This window comes from Triticum aestivum, chromosome 2B (assembly GCF_018294505.1).
Source record: "Triticum aestivum cultivar Chinese Spring chromosome 2B, IWGSC CS RefSeq v2.1, whole genome shotgun sequence".
In the NCBI taxonomy this organism is placed as follows: Eukaryota; Viridiplantae; Streptophyta; class Magnoliopsida; order Poales; family Poaceae; genus Triticum; species Triticum aestivum.
This window is the reverse complement of record NC_057798.1, coordinates 353,610,116-353,626,515: the sequence shown is the minus strand read 5'-3', so window position 1 is coordinate 353,626,515 and position 16,400 is coordinate 353,610,116.

The window sequence follows — 16,400 nt, the reverse complement described above, 5'->3', positions numbered from 1 at the left end:
CATCTTGCTTGTAAAGCTGAACGTGAAGTGCAGGATCGACAAGCATTGGGGCGAACTAACTTTTCTGCAGGCCGACCTTCATCATGGACACCACGTGCATCTTCTACTTCAACTGCACCAGCACCTCCATCCGGTGCCACCTCCAGCCGTGATACAAGAAAACAGGCACAACCACCATTATCTGCCAAGAGCGCACCTGCGGGGCCTGCACAGCGTTCTTCTTCTTCCATGGCATCAACAGGGCACACACGTGATATTATTTGTCGTCGTTGTAAGGGAGGAGGTCATTATGCGAGAGAATGCAAATCTCCGCGTGTGATGATTGCTACCGCGGATGGTGGATATGAGTCCGCTAGTGACTATGATGAGGAGACTTTGGCTCTTATTACACGTGAAGAACATGGTGGAGATGATTCTGATCATGAGACGCAATACATGGCTCCTGAAGACGCTGACAGGTATGAATGTTTAGTTGCTCAACGTGTTTTGAGTGTGCAGGTCACACAAGCTGAGCAAAATCAGAGGCACAATTTGTTCCATACCAAGGGAGTTGTGAAAGAACGTTCTGTGCGCGTCATCATAGATGGAGGGAGCTGCAACAACTTGGCTAGCATGGAGATGGTGGAGAAACTTTCTCTCACCACAAGACCACATCCACATCCTTACTACATCCAATGGTTCAACAACAGCGGCAAGGTTAAGGTAACACGTACTGTTCGTGTGCATTTTAGTATCTCTACATATGCTGATTATGTTGATTGTGATGTGGTACCTATGCAAGCATGTTCCTTATTACTTGGTAGACCATGGCAATTTGATAAAAATTCTGTACACCATGGTAGAAACAATCACTATACTCTTGTTCATAAGGATAAAAATATTACTTTGCTTCCTATGACTCCTGATTCCATTTTGAAAGATGATATTAATAGAGCTAATAAAGCAAAACAGGAGAAGAATAAGAGTGAAAATCAGATTGTGGCAAAAGAATTTGAGCAACAAATGAAGCCTAATAATAAACCATCTAGTGTTGCTTCTGAAATTAAATTGAAAAGTGCATGTTTATTTGCCACCAAATCTAATATTGATGAGCTAGATTTCAGCAAATCTGTTTGCTATGCCTTTGTGTGCAAAGAGGCATTATTTTCATTCGAGGACGTGCCTTCCTCTTTGCCTCCTGCTGTCACTAACATTTTGCAGGAGTTCGCTGACGTTTTTCCACAAGACGTGCCACCGGGATTACCGCCTATTCGAGGGATTGAGCATCAGATTGACTTAATTCCCGGTGCTTCACTGCCAAACCGTGCACCATACCGTACCAATCCAGAGGAGACGAAGGAGATTATGCGTCAAGTACAAGAGCTTCTCGACAAAGGTTATATACGCGAATCCCTTAGTCCTTGTGCTGTTCCTATTATTCTAGTGCCAAAAAAGGATGGTACATCACGTATGTGTGTTGATTGTAGAGGCATTAATAATATTACTATTCGTTATCGTCATCCTATTCCTAGGCTAGATGATATGCTTGATGAATTGAGTGGCTCTACAATATTCTCCAAAGTTGATTTGCGTAGTGGATACCATCAAATTCGTATGAAATTGGGAGATGAATGGAAAACAGCATTTAAAACTAAGTTTGGATTATATGAGTGGTTAGTCATGCCTTTTGGGTTAACTAATGCGCCTAGTACTTTCATGAGACTAATGAACGAAGTTTTACGTGCTTTCATTGGACGATTTGTGGCAGTCTATTTTGATGATATACTGATTTATAGCAGATCTTTGGAAGAACATTTGGAACATTTACGTGCTGTTTTTCTTGCTCTACGTGATGCACGTTTGTTTGGTAACCTTGGGAAGTGCACCTTTTGCACCGACCGAGTATCTTTTTTTGGCTATGTTGTTACTCCACAGGGAATTGAAGTTGACAAAGCCAAGATTGAAGCTATTGAGAGTTGGCCGCAGCCCAAAACGGTCACACAAGTGAGGAGTTTTCTTGGCCTCGCTGGATTCTATAGGCGTTTTGTGAGAGATTTCAGCACCATTGCTGCACCTCTCAACGAGCTTACAAAGAAGGATGTGCCTTTTGTTTGGGGTACCGCACAGGAAGAAGCCTTCACGGTATTGAAAGATAAGTTGACACATGCTCCTTTACTCCAACTTCCTGATTTTAATAAGACTTTTGAGCTTGAATGTGATGCTAGTGGAATTGGATTAGGAGGTGTGTTATTACAAGATGGCAAACCTGTTGCATACTTTTCTGAAAAATTGAGTGGGCCTAGTCTGAATTATTCTACTTATGATAAAGAATTATATGCTCTTGTTAGGACTTTAGAAACATGGCAACATTATTTATGGCCCAAAGAGTTTGTTATACATTCTGATCATGAATCTTTGAAACATATTAAAAGTCAAGCTAAACTGAATCGTAGACATGCTAAATGGGTTGAATTCATTGAGACTTTCCCTTATGTCAATAAACACAAGAAGGGAAAAGAAAATGTTATTGCTGATGCATTGTCTCGTCGCTATACTATGCTTTCACAACTTGACTTCAAAATATTTGGTTTGGAGACCATCAAAGATCAATATGTGCATGATGCTGATTTGAAAGATGTAATGCAGAATTGTAAAGAAGGAAGAATGTGGAACAAGTTTGTCGTTAACGATGGATTTGTGTTTCGTGCTAACAAGCTATGCATTCCAGCTAGCTCCGTTCGTTTTTTGTTGTTGCAGGAGGCGCATGGAGGAGGATTAATGGGACACTTTGGCGTGAAGAAGACGGAGGACGTACTTGCTACACATTTCTTTTGGCCAAAGATGAGACGGGATGTTGAGCGTTTTATTGCTCGCTGCACTACATGTCAAAAAGCTAAGTCACGACTCAATCCTCATGGTTTATATATGCCTTTGCCTGTACCTAGTGTTCCTTGGGAGGATATATCTATGGACTTTGTTTTAGGTTTACCTCGAACAAAGAAGGGGAGGGATAGCATATTTGTTGTCGTGGATAGATTCTCGAAAATGGCACACTTTATACCATGTCATAAAAGCGATGATGCTGTTAATGTTGCTGATTTGTTCTTTCGTGAAATTATTCGCTAGCATGGTGTGCCAAATACTATTGTTTCAGATCGTGATACTAAATTTCTTAGCCACTTTTGGAGATGTTTATGGGCTAAGTTGGGGACTAAACTGCTTTTTAGTACTACTTGTCACCCCCAAACTGATGGACAAACTGAAGTAGTCAATAGAACGTTGTCTACTATGCTTAGGGCTGTTTTGAAGAATAATAAGAAAATGTGGGAGGAATGCTTGCCTCATATTGAATTTGCTTATAATCGTTCATTGCATTCTACTACTAAGATGTGCCCTTTTGAAGTTGTGTATGGTTTCCTACCTCGTGCACCTATTGATTTGTTGCCTCTTCCATCTTCGGAGAAGGTTAATTTTGATGCTAAACAACGTGCTGAATTGATTTTAAAAATGCATGAGTTAACTAAGGAAAACATTGATCGTATGAATGCTAAATATAAACTTGCTGGAGATAAGGATAGAAAACATGTTGTGTTTGCACCTGGAGATCTTGTTTGGTTACATTTGCGTAAGGATAGATTTCCTGATTTGCGCAAATCAAAGTTAATGCCACGTGCTGATGGTCCCTTTAAGGTGTTAGAGAAAATAAATGATAATGCATATAAACTTGAGCTGCCTGCAGATTTTGGGGTTAGTCCCACTTTTAACATTGCAGATTTGAAGCCTTATTTGGGTGAGGAAGATGAACTTCCGTCGAGGACGACTTCATTTCAAGAAGGGGAGGATGATGAGGACATCAATACAATTGTTACACCCACAGCCCCTGCTGCTATACATACTGGACCAATTACTAGAGCTCGTGCACGCCAACTAAATTACCAGGTACTTTCGTTTCTTGGTAATGATTCTAATGTTCATGAGAATATGATGCTGCCTAAATTGGATACATTTGTTTTGCTTACAAATGAAGGGCCTAGCTTGGAGAAGGATGAACATTGGAGCAAGAACAAGCATGGAGATGATGGCATGCGCAAGGGAAACAAGAACGGAGTTACAAGTGATGATTTCAGGACTTTGAAGCCACCATAATGGGTGCATGAAGCCTTGGACGAAATATACAAGATGCCACTTCATAAATTTCGTCCCGAAGCTATTTTAGGTGCTGCGTCACCTTATTATTGGGCCAGGCCCATGTAATTTCGAAATACATAAGTATAGGCTATTTTTAGAGTCCGTATGTGTGGGGAAACAAGAGATAGGGTTGATTTCGGACCCCTCCACCAAGGGCCACGAAATTCCCCCCCTCTTCCTCCATATATACAGCCCTTAGGGCATCGTTTAGACTTTGGGTTTTGTTTAGATTAAAAGTTCGCCATAGCTGCAACTTCGCGTACTTCGTTTGTGTTCAACGACCAGACAAAGGCGTCACAGAACCCCACCTTGATCAATAAAGCTTTCATCTTATATTCGCAATATCCAGATTGCAATCTTAGTTTCTTGCTTGTTCTTTGTTTGCTCGCAGGAAACAGACCTTCGTGGTCAGGTTGATCGTGCTCCGGCGTGGTCAATAACCTCTCGGAGTTGGTTTAGCGATTGCTAAGGCGCGACGTCCTCGCACGTTCGTAGTCGGATCGTCAAAGTCGACTTCCACCAAAGCGAAATCCACCATCTCATCGAAAGACGGGACACCTTTGCCTCTATCAGTACTATCATGAGATTAATGAACGAAGTTTTACGTGCTTTCATTGGACGATTTGTGGTAGTTTACTTTGATGACATATTGATTTATAGCAGATCTTTGGAGGAACATTTGGAACATTTACGTGCTGTTTTTATTGCTCTACGTGATGCACGTTTGTTTGGTAACCTTGGGAAGTGCACCTTTTGCACCGACCGAGTATCTTTTCTTGGCTATGTTGTTACTCCACAGGGAATTGAAGTTGATAAAGCCAAGATTGAAGCTATTGAGAGTTGGCCGCAGCCCAAAACGGTCACACAAGTGAGGAGTTTTCTTGGCCTCGCTGGATTCTATAGGCGTTTTGTGAGAGATTTCAGCACCATTGCTGCACCTCTCAACGAGCTTACAAAGAAGGATGTGCCTTTTGTTTGGGGTACCGCACAGGAAGAAGCCTTCACGGTATTGAAAGATAAGTTGACACATGCTCCTTTACTCCAACTTCCTGATTTTAATAAGATTTTTGAGCTTGAATGTGATGCTAGTGGAATTGGATTAGGAGGTGTGTTATTACAAGATGGCAAACCTGTTGCATACTTTTCTGAAAAATTGAGTGGGCCTAGTCTGAATTATTCTACTTATGATAAAGAATTATATGCTCTTGTTCGGACTTTAGAAACATGGCAACATTATTTATGGCCCAAAGAATTTGTTATACATTTTGATCATGAATCTTTGAAACATATTAAAAGTCAAGCTAAACTGAATCGTAGACATGCTAAATGGGTTGAATTCATTGAGACTTTCCCTTATGTCATTAAACACAAGAAGGGAAAAGAAAATGTTATTGCTGATGCATTGTCTCGTCGCTATACTATGCTTTCACAACTTGACTTCAAAATATTTGGTTTGGAGACCATCAAAGATCAATATGTGCATGATGCTGATTTTAAAGATGTAATGCAGAATTGTAAAGAAGGAAGAATGTGGAACAAGTTTGTCGTTAACGATGGATTTGTGTTTCGTGCTAACAAGCTATGCATTCCAGCTAGCTCCGTTCGTCTTTTGTTGTTGCAGGAGGCGCATGGAGGAGGATTAATGGGACACTTTGGCGTCAAGAAGACGGAGGACGTACTTGCTACACATTTCTTTTGGCCAAAGATGAGACGGGATGTTGAGCGTTTTATTGCTCGATGCACTACATGTCAAAAAGCTAAGTCACGACTCAATCCTCATGGTTTATATATGCCTTTGCCTGTACCTAGTGTTCCTTGGGAGGATATATCTATGGACTTTGTTTTAGGTTTACCTCGAACAAAGAAGGGGAGGGATAGCATATTTGTTGTCGTGGATAGATTCTCGAAAATGGCACACTTTATACCATGTCATAAAAGCGATGATGCTGTTAATGTTGCTGATTTCTTCTTTCGTGAAATTATTCGCTTGCATGGTGTGCCAAATACTATTGTTTCAGATCGTGATACTAAATTTCTTAGCCATTTTCGGAGATGTTTATGGGCTAAGTTGGGGACTAAACTGCTTTTTAGTACTACTTGTCACCCCCAAACTGATGGACAAACTGAAGTAGTCAATAGAACGTTGTCTACTATGCTTAGGGCTGTTTTGAAGAATAATAAGAAAATGTGGGAGGAATGCTTGCCTCATATTGAATTTGCTTATAATCGTTCATTGCATTCTACTACTAAGATGTGCCCTTTTGAAGTTGTGTATGGTTTCCTACCTCGTGCACCTATTGATTTGTTGCCTCTTCCATCTTCGGAGAAGGTTAATTTTGATGCTAAACAACGTGCTGAATTGATTTTAAAAATGCATGAGTTAACTAAGGAAAACATTGAGCGTATGAATGCTAAATATAAACTTGCTGGAGATAAGGGTAGAAAACATGTTGTGTTTGCACCTGGAGATCTTGTTTGGTTACATTTGCATAAGGATAGATTTCCTGATTTGCGCAAATCAAAGCTAATGCCACGTGCTGATGGTCCCTTTAAGGTGTTAGAGAAAATAAATGATAATGCATATAAACTTGAGCTGCCTGCAGATTTTGGGGTTAGTCCCACTTTTAACATTGCAGATTTGAAGCCTTATTTGGGTGAGCAAGATGAACTTCCGTCGAGGACGACTTCATTTCAAGAAGGGGAGGATGATGAGGACATCAATACAATTGTTACACCCACAGCCCCTGCTGCTATACATACTGGACCAATTACTAGAGCTCGTGCACGCCAACTAAATTACTAGGTACTTTCGTTTCTTGGTAATGATTCTAATGTTCATGAGAATATGATGCTGCCTAAATTGGATACATTTGTTTTGCTTACAAATGAAGGGCCTAGCTTGGAGAAGGATGAACATTGGAGCAAGAACAAGCATGGAGATGATGGCATGCGCAAGGGGAACAAGAACGGAGTTACAAGTGATGATTTCAGGACTTTGAAGCCACCATAATGGGTGCATGAAGCCTTGGACGAAATATACAAGATGCCACTTCCTAAATTTTTTCCCGAGGCTATTTTAGGTGCTGCGTCACCTTATTATTGGGCCAGGCCCATGTAATTTCGAAATACATAACTATATGCTATTTTTAGAGTCCGTATGTGTGGGGAAACAAGAGATAGGGTTGATTTCGGACCCCTCCACCAAGGGCCACGAAATTCCCCCCTCTTCCTCCATATATACAGCCCTTAGGGCATCGTTTAGACTTTGGGTTTTGTTTAGATTAAAAGTTCGCCATAGCTGCAACTTCGCGTACTTCGTTTGTGTTCAACGACCAGACAAAGGCGTCATAGAACCCCACCTTGATCAATAAAGCTTTCATCTTATATTCGCAATATCCAGATTGCAATCTCAGTTTCTTGCTTGTTCTTCGTTTGCTTGCAGGAAACAGACCCTCGTGGTCAGGTTGATCGTGCTCCGGCGTGGTCAATAACCTCTCGGAGTTGGTTTAGCGATTGCTAAGGCGCGACGTCCTCGCACGTTCGTAGTCGGATCGTCAAAGTCGACTTCCACCAAAGCGATTTCCATCATCTCAGCGAAAGACGGGACACCTTTGCCTCTATCACCGTTCGAGGTGAAGATACCCCAAACAAACCCCTCAAAGGATTGTTTTCCATAGTAACAAGTGACAATAAATTTCAGCAAGTGATATAAATTTTTCCTTACTGATTTCCACTTACCAAGAGCGCTTCACTCCCCGGCAACGGCGCCCGAAAAGAGTATTGATGAACCACAAGTATAGGGGATAAATTGTAGTCCTTTCGAGAAGTAAGAGTGTCAAACTCAACGAGGAGTAGAAGGAAATGACAAGCGGTTTTCAACAAGGTAATTTCTGAAGGTAATTTCTGCAAGCACTGAAATTGTTGGTAACAGGTAGTTTGGTAGTAAGATAATTTGTAACGAGCAAGTAACGGTAATGGTAAATAAATTGTATCAATTCAGCCCAAAATTTTTTGTAGCAAATGACAGGCTGGAATGGTCTCTTATAATAAGCAAGCGTTCTTGAGGGCACGCATGAATTTCATCTAGTCACTTTCATCATGTTTGTTTGATTCGCTTTTGCTACTTTGATAATTTGATATGTGAGTGGACCAATGCTTGGGTGCTGTTCTTACTTGAACAAGCCTCCAACTTATGATTAAACCCCTCACAAGCATTCGTTACTACGAAAGAAGTAAATCTAACCATAGCATTAAACATATGGATCCAAATTAGTCTCTTACGGAATAGTTCATAAACTAGGGTTTAAGCTTCTGTCACTCTAGCAACCCATCATCTAATAACTAGTCCACAATGCATTCCCTTAGACCCAAAGATGGTGAAGTGTAATGTAGTCGACATTCACATCACACCACTGTAGGATCTTGAAGTATGTCTAGAGGGGGGGGTGATTAGACTACTTGACCAATTAAAAACTTAACCTTTTCCCAATTTTAGAGTTTGGCAGATTTTAGCAATCTTTGGACAAGTCAAGCAATCATCACACAAATCAAGCAAGCATGCAGAGAGTATATAGGAAGCGGAAATTAAAGCATGCAACTTGCAAGAAAGCAAAGGGAAGGGTTCGGAGGATTCAAACGCAATTGGAGACACGGATGTTTTAGTCGCGGTTCCGATAGGTGGTGCTATCGTACATCCACGTTGATGGGGACTTCAACCCACGAAGGGTAACGGTTGCGCGAGTCCACGGAGGGCTCCACCCACGAAGGGTCCATGAAGAAGCAACCATGTTTATCCCACCATGGCCATTGCCCACGAAGGACTTGCCTCACTAGCGGTAGATCTTCACGAAGTAGGCGATCTCCTTGCCCTTACAAACTCCTTGGTTCTACTCCACAATCTTGTCGGAGGCTCCCAAGTGACACCTAGCCAATCTAGGAGACACCACTCTCCAAGAAGTAACAAATGGTGCATTGATGATGAACTCCTTGCTCTTGTGCTTCAAATGATAGTCTCCCCAACACTCAACTCTCTCTCATAGGATTTGGATCTGGTGGAAAGAAGATTTGAGTGGAAAGCAACTTTGGAGAGCTAGAGATCAAGATTCATATGGTAAGAATGGAATATCTTGGCCTCAACACATGAGTAGGTGGTTCTCTCTCAGAAATGGTAAGTTGGAAGTGTAGGTTTGTTCTGATGGCTCTCTCCACGAATGAAGAGGAGGTGGAGGGGTATATATAGCCTCCACACAAAATCTAACCGTTACACACAATTTACCAAACTCAGTGGGACCGAATCAACAAACTCGGTCAAATCGATTTAGTAAACCTAGTGACCGTTAGGGTTTCCGGTGGGACCGACATGCAACTCGGTAGGACCGATATGGTTAGGGTTAGGGCATAACGTAATATCGGTGAGACCGATTACACAAACTTGGTGAGACCGATTTTGGTAATTAGCTGACCAGAGAGTTGGTCAGCTAAACTCGGTGGGACCGATTTGCTCTTTTCGGTGAGACCGAAATGTTACAAAAGGGAAACAGAGAGTTTACATTGCAGTCTCGGTGGGACCGATCGCTCACTTCGGTTAGACCGAAACGTTACGTAGTGAAACAGAGAAATTACATTGCAATCTCGGTGGGCCGTTCTCTCACTTCGGTTAGACAGAAACGTTACGAAGGGAAACAGAGAGATTACAATCCCATCTCGGTGATACCGAGATCCCTATCAGTGAGACCGATTTGCCTAGGGTTTGTGGCAGTGGCTATGACATATGAACTCGGTGGCGCCGGATAGAAAGAATCGGTGTGACTGATTTTGGCTTTAGGATTAGGTCATATGAGGATATGAGAAAGTAGTTGAGGGTATCTGGAGCATATCACTAAGCACTTGAAGCAAGAGGCTCATTAAGCAACACCTCATCCCTCCTTGATAGTATTGGCTTTTCCAATAGACTCAATGTGATCTTGGATCACTAAAATGTAAAATGAAGAGTCTTGAGCTTTTGATCTTGAGCCAATCCTTTGTCCTTGATATTTTGAGGGGTCCACTTTCATCATCCATGCATGCCATTCATTGAGCTTTCCTGAAATAATAGTCTTGGAATAGCATTAGCTCAATGAGCTATATGTTGTTATGAATTACCAAAACCACCTAGGGATAGTTGCACTTTCAATCTCCCCCTTTTTGGTAATTGATGACAACATATAGATCAAATCTTCGAGAAATGATAATAAGATTGAAAAACATTGTTGCTTTGAGAAGTATGTGATAAGCAAGAGCTCCCCCTAAATTTGTGCATAGTTTTGAATTTGCTTTGGACTACAAATGCACAAGGAATTACGCTCATGGGTTACTCTTCCATGTCACGTACATCTTGATGGAGCGCTCAAAATAATAAAGATTGAATACATGCACTCATCACCAAGCAAAGTGAATGATCATATAAGGATAGGTAAGATAATAACATCAAACATGCATAAGTGTAGCTTATGATCAAACACATGATCATCAATGTCTCACAGGTAATAGCATAGTATCTCAAGCAATCAAAAGCAAACAAAGTTTAACCACCAAAGCAAGAGAGAACAAAAAGCAACAATCTCTCTCTCTCAAAGCCTATGATCTATACATTTTTCTCCCCCTTTGGCAACAAGTTACCAAAAAGTTCATAGAAAATGCATAGTGCTAGATCGACTCTCAGGCTTGATCTTCAGGTGGTGGTGTAGAGATGGCTCCTTGGACGAAGGCTTCAGTTGATGTAGAGGGAGCTGGAGGAGTTGGTGCTGGAGCTGGTTGCCCTGGAGCTGTAGGAGTTGTAGCGGGTGCAGGTGATGTGTCTCTAGTGTCTGTCACAGGCACTGCAGCTGACCTCTGAGCTCTAGGCACTCTAGCAAATGCATCGGTGGTTGTCTTGCCCTTCCTCTCCTGCATGTCTTCCTGAAGCTGCTCCACAACTAACTGAATCTCAGTTACTTCGACATCTAGATCATAGAATTTTTGTTCCATGATTCTTTCCAAGCTCTCCTGCTTCTGAGTTAGGGTGGACAACCCCTTCTCAATCCTCAGTGTTCATGCTATAAAGTAACCAAGCTGCTCCTGCTTGTTCTTTAAAAAGTATTCAGATGCCTCCTCTTGAGTTGGCATCTTGGCAGCCTTCTCTTTCCTTGCCTTCTCCTTCTTCTCTTGAGCTTGCATTGATGATGGTTCATTATCAGTCATGACAACCTGATTGTCCTCAAAGTCTGGATAAAGAGCAAAGTGTTCCTTATCCAACAGATATTTCCATGTGCCCATCTTTGAGTTAATCAACTCCTGAATTTGTGGGGCATATCCACAAGTTCTCTTCTGATCTGCTGCAGTCCTCTTAATGGTCTCAACCGTAAGGCTCATGACCTTGAATTTCTGTGGCACATGAAATATATGCAGCAAGTTTATTGCATGCCCTCTAATCATGTTGTGGTCACCTGACTTGGGTAAAAGAGTGTGCCTTAGGATCCAATTGATCGTAGGCAGCCCTGACAGAAGAAAGTGGACTGATCCAAAGGAGAAGGTCTCTAGAGCTTTGTCTGGAATCTCCTTGTACATATGTGTCATAGTATTGTGTCCCATTTTCTTCTTGGCATAGACATCCAAGTCATCTTCACTCTCCTTGGGGGCATTGATCAGCCTAGCCCATTCCTCTATGGTTGACTGGTACCTCGTACCTTCTGACATCCACACTATCCTGCCATCTGGATAGAAGTGTGCTGTGGAGTAGAATTGCATAATGAGTTCATCATTCCGGTTGGTGAGCTTCTGCCCAACAAATTCTGCAACTCCACAAGTATCAAAACTGGCATACACACCAGGATAGTGTTCTTCATTTTCCTTCATGTAGGTCCAGTCGACCCACCTCATATCACACACTATGGGCTTCTTGTCCAATAAGATTGTCTCATAGAAGTCCTGCTGTTCCTTTGTATGGAACCTGTAATCTACAGCAGTCCTTCTCCTGGTGGCATATGGATCTGTCATCCTCCATAGCCTCAACCCTGAGTCTCTCCTGATATTCATGTCCTCAGCCACAGGATGAGCATCATTGTGGTCTGGGATCTTGGGCTTTAGCTTCCTCAGGACTTGTCCTTCATCCTCTTCATCATCAGCAACTTCAGGCACTGGGGCCTTGTTCTTCTCAACAGCTGGAATACTCCTGGTATTCCTCTTTGGTGCATTCTTGGGCTTGGGGGCAGCTTTGGGTGCTTCTTTGGGCTTTGATGTTGCATTCCCTGATCTTATAGCATCACCCATCAGCTTTTGTGTCTTGGGTGCTGGTGCAGCAACCTCTTCTTCCTCTTCCATCATGGAAGGTTGCCCAACAACTCTAGCTATGGTCTTTTTGACCCTTTCCTTCCTTTTCTTTCCTTCAGCAGCAGCTGGCTCTTTGGGATCAGGCTTATCAGGTATTTGAGTTGATCCTCTGACCTTCAGCATAGGTGTCCTCTTGGCAGGGACCTTCCTACTGAGTCCAGGCTTAGTGGTCTTTTCTGAGCCATACTCCTTTTTGAGCACTAATTTCTTGGAAGTAGACTCGTCTTCTTCTGCCATATAATCCCGATCCTCAGATTCTGAGGTTCTCTTCTTCCTTGACCTGGTGGCAGCTTTAGGAAGATTGCTTGGGGTGCTTCTGCTCCCTTCATCTGAGCTGCTAGAGGGACTAGTGACCTCACTCATGTGCACCTGCTCTTCTGACTTGTTCTGACTATCACTTTGGCCTGACATGCTGCAAATCACTGACTGCTGACCCTGCGAATAGTTATAGATGAGATAGAATGGATGAGCATCACAAAGTGCAGAGATTTTTTGCAAAAGAATGATTCAAAAATTCAGTTTTAGTTTACCATAGAAAGCATTTTGGATCAACCGATTTTCAAGCTCGGTGATACCGAAGCAGTTTTGGAACATAAACTGGTGAACTCGGTGGGACCGAGTCACAGTTCGGTGGCACCAAGACTGCTAGGGTTTCACAAAGTTCTAAAATCGGTCACACCGATTTGTAATTCTCGGCCAGACCGAGAGTTACTAGTGCAATGGCATTAGCCAAATCGGTGGTACCGAGTTTTTCAAGTCGGTGGGTCTGAGATGGTTTCGGCGGAAACCTAACCCTAAATTCTCAAATCGCATCTATTCTAAGGATCATATAGACTAGATAAGAGTGTTTCAATCGTTGCAAGATACATGATGAACACAATGTGCTAGGAATCAGACGAGGATAGCACTGTGATCGAGCCCATACCCTAGCTCGGCGATGAACTCGCTACGGCAGCAACGGTGGGGGTGAAATCCGTTGATGGCGGCGGAGACCAGCGACATGAGGCGGCTGGCGACGAGGAGATGATCCGGAGACCTTGGTGGCAGAGCGAGCTATTGCGCGTCCGAAGAGGTTTGGAGAAATTTCCAAATTTTTGCCCGTGACTATATATAGCCCGACCCTGTCGGTGTGACCGAGTGGAACAACTCGGTAGCACCGAGATGCATAACTGTATACAGTTACAGCAACTCGGTGGGACCGAAAAGTTCAAATCGGTTGCACCGAGATTGAAAACCTAGATCGACTTAGTGATCTCGGTGGGACTGAAATGGAGGAATCGGTCAGACCGAGAATCACAAAGAAGTTTTGGAAGTTTAAGTCTATGATGAATCGGGGACTCCGAGTGCTACTCACACAGAGTGGTTCGAATCTGACTTGATCAAATTTTGTGATGTAGCATGAATAGAGTTTGAGACAAGAAAAGCATAGATAGCTAGATAAGGTTCTTAGGCATTCTTTTCCATCCACTTGGCAAAAAAGAAAAGAACCCAAACAATCAAAGCAACAAGTGGATGTCCTCGAATGAGTAAAATATGCAACCAACATGCTCACACAATAGAATGGCAAATGAAATATGTGGCAAAGCATGCGCAACCAATTCTAGTATCTATCAAACAATTGGCGATGACTAGGCCATCTATATATGAGTATATTGACTTAGGAGTCAAATGAGAACATTTGATCATAGGTCATACTCATCGTTTAAGCTCAAGTGGGGTTACCACTTTTACATAATGCATTAATGTGTTCACACCACTAGAGTTGCTTTGACTCAATTCTTAGAGTTAAGCTCCCCCTAGATGTGAGATCCCTTTTTAGAGGGATGAACTAACCTTGGGTTTTGTCGATGATGACTTCATGTAGGTGTTGAAGATGTGGATGCTCAATGTTGACGTAGATCATTTGGAGCAATCCTTTGGAGTGAGTTGCACTTTCAACATACCTACATAGGTTAGTCCCACAAGGAACAAACAAGAATATCCATAGACATAGAGTGATGCACACACAAGATGATGTCCCTTGCCTTAACAACATGAGGGTTTGTGACTCCTTGAACTAGTGCAAGATGTGGAAGTTGATTGCACTTGTTCTTGCCATAATGATATGAGTGAAGAATGTTGGCGGAGTCACCCTCAAGAACTCTCTAGTTCTTCTTCTTTGGGATCCACATCATCTTGCTGGGAATCCTTGGAGTTTTAGTTGTACTTGATGAAGTAGAACTTGACGTAGTCTTAGGAACCCACTTGACCAAGGCATTGGGTGCTTCTTCAAATGCATCAATCTCCTCTTGAAGCTTGTCCTTGCCTTTGTTCTTGTGGTCTTGTGGTGGAAGATCATCTTGAGCTTGTGTTCCCTTGAAGGAAGTGGGATCATACTTCTCTTGTTGAGGAACAAACTTTGTCTTGGGGTATTGATCTTCTTCCCACTCAACTCCATTGGCATTGAACTTTCGTTCAAAACCAACACCTTGATTCTTCCGGTGCCTTCCTTGCTTGCGTACAATTCCCTCGAATTGCTTACTCCCAGCAAGGCTCTTGTATACACCTTTCTCTATAATTCCCTTCAATAAGCTATTTTTTTCTCAAGTGTAACTTGGCTAAGAGAATCATTAGTGGAATCAAGAGAACTACTAGAAGCAATAATATTGGATTTGGCATAATTATTGTTACTACTAGAGGAAGAATCTTTCTTGTTCTTGTTACTTGACTTGACTTGAGGCATGTAAGTGGATAAGAGTAAACACTTGGCCATGTAAGAAGAACCTTTCTTACGGAGATCATCATTGATTGCTTTTAAGAACTCATGCTCTTGCTCAAGATTGAGCTTTTCAAAGCATAACTTCTCATGAGCCCTTAAAATTTCTCGATGATCTTCCAAGATAGTTTCATGAGCTAACTTTAGAGTGTTTAGTTCTTTAGTTAGAAGCTCAATCTTCTCCTTATCATTGTCATTCGTTTTATCTTGATTAGCATGATTAATTGATGTTTCATCATAGTATTCACCACTAGAGTTGTCAATAAGTAAATCATCATCACCTAGCAAGTCATCTTAATCACTATTGAAATCAACATACTCGGGATGTGTTACCTTTGGACCTTTGTGTCACGCCCAATATGTGACCCTATCCAAAAAGGAACTCGAAGGTCCCATCAAGGATAGACCCGCATATTGAAACGCTTTTTGCAAGGTGGATATCATTACATCAACATTACATAACAGATGGGTATACATACAAGAGGCATACAATGCCACACGAATACAACATCACAATACATAAGAGCATCATCCGACTACGGATGAAACACAAACAGAAACTCAACGACATCCACCCTGCTAGCCCAGGCTGCCGACCTGGAACCTATCCCCTGATCGAAGAAGCAGAAGAAGAACTCAACGCAAGCAAGCATCGCTCTTGCGTCATGATCATCGCACAACCTGTACCTGCAACTGTTGTTGTAGTAATCTGTGAGCCACGAGGATTCAGCAATCCCATTACCATGGGTATCAAGACTAGCAAAGCTTAATAGGAAAGGAAGGGGTAAAGTGGTGAGGTTAAAGCAGCGACTAAGCATATATGGTGGCTAACATACGCAAATAAGAGCGAGAAGAGAACAAGCGGAACGGTCGTCAACTAGTAATGATCAAGAAGTGATCCTGAACTCTTACTTATGTCAATCATAACCCAGAAACCGTGTTCACTTCACGGACTCCACCGAAAAGAGACCATCACGGCTACACACGCGGTTGATGCATTTTAATTTGGATCTAGTGTCAAGTTATCTACAACCGGACATTAACAAATTCCCATCTGCCAATAACCGAAGGCACGACTTTCGAAAGATTATACCCTGCAGGGGTGTCCCAACTTAGCCCATGACAAGCTCTC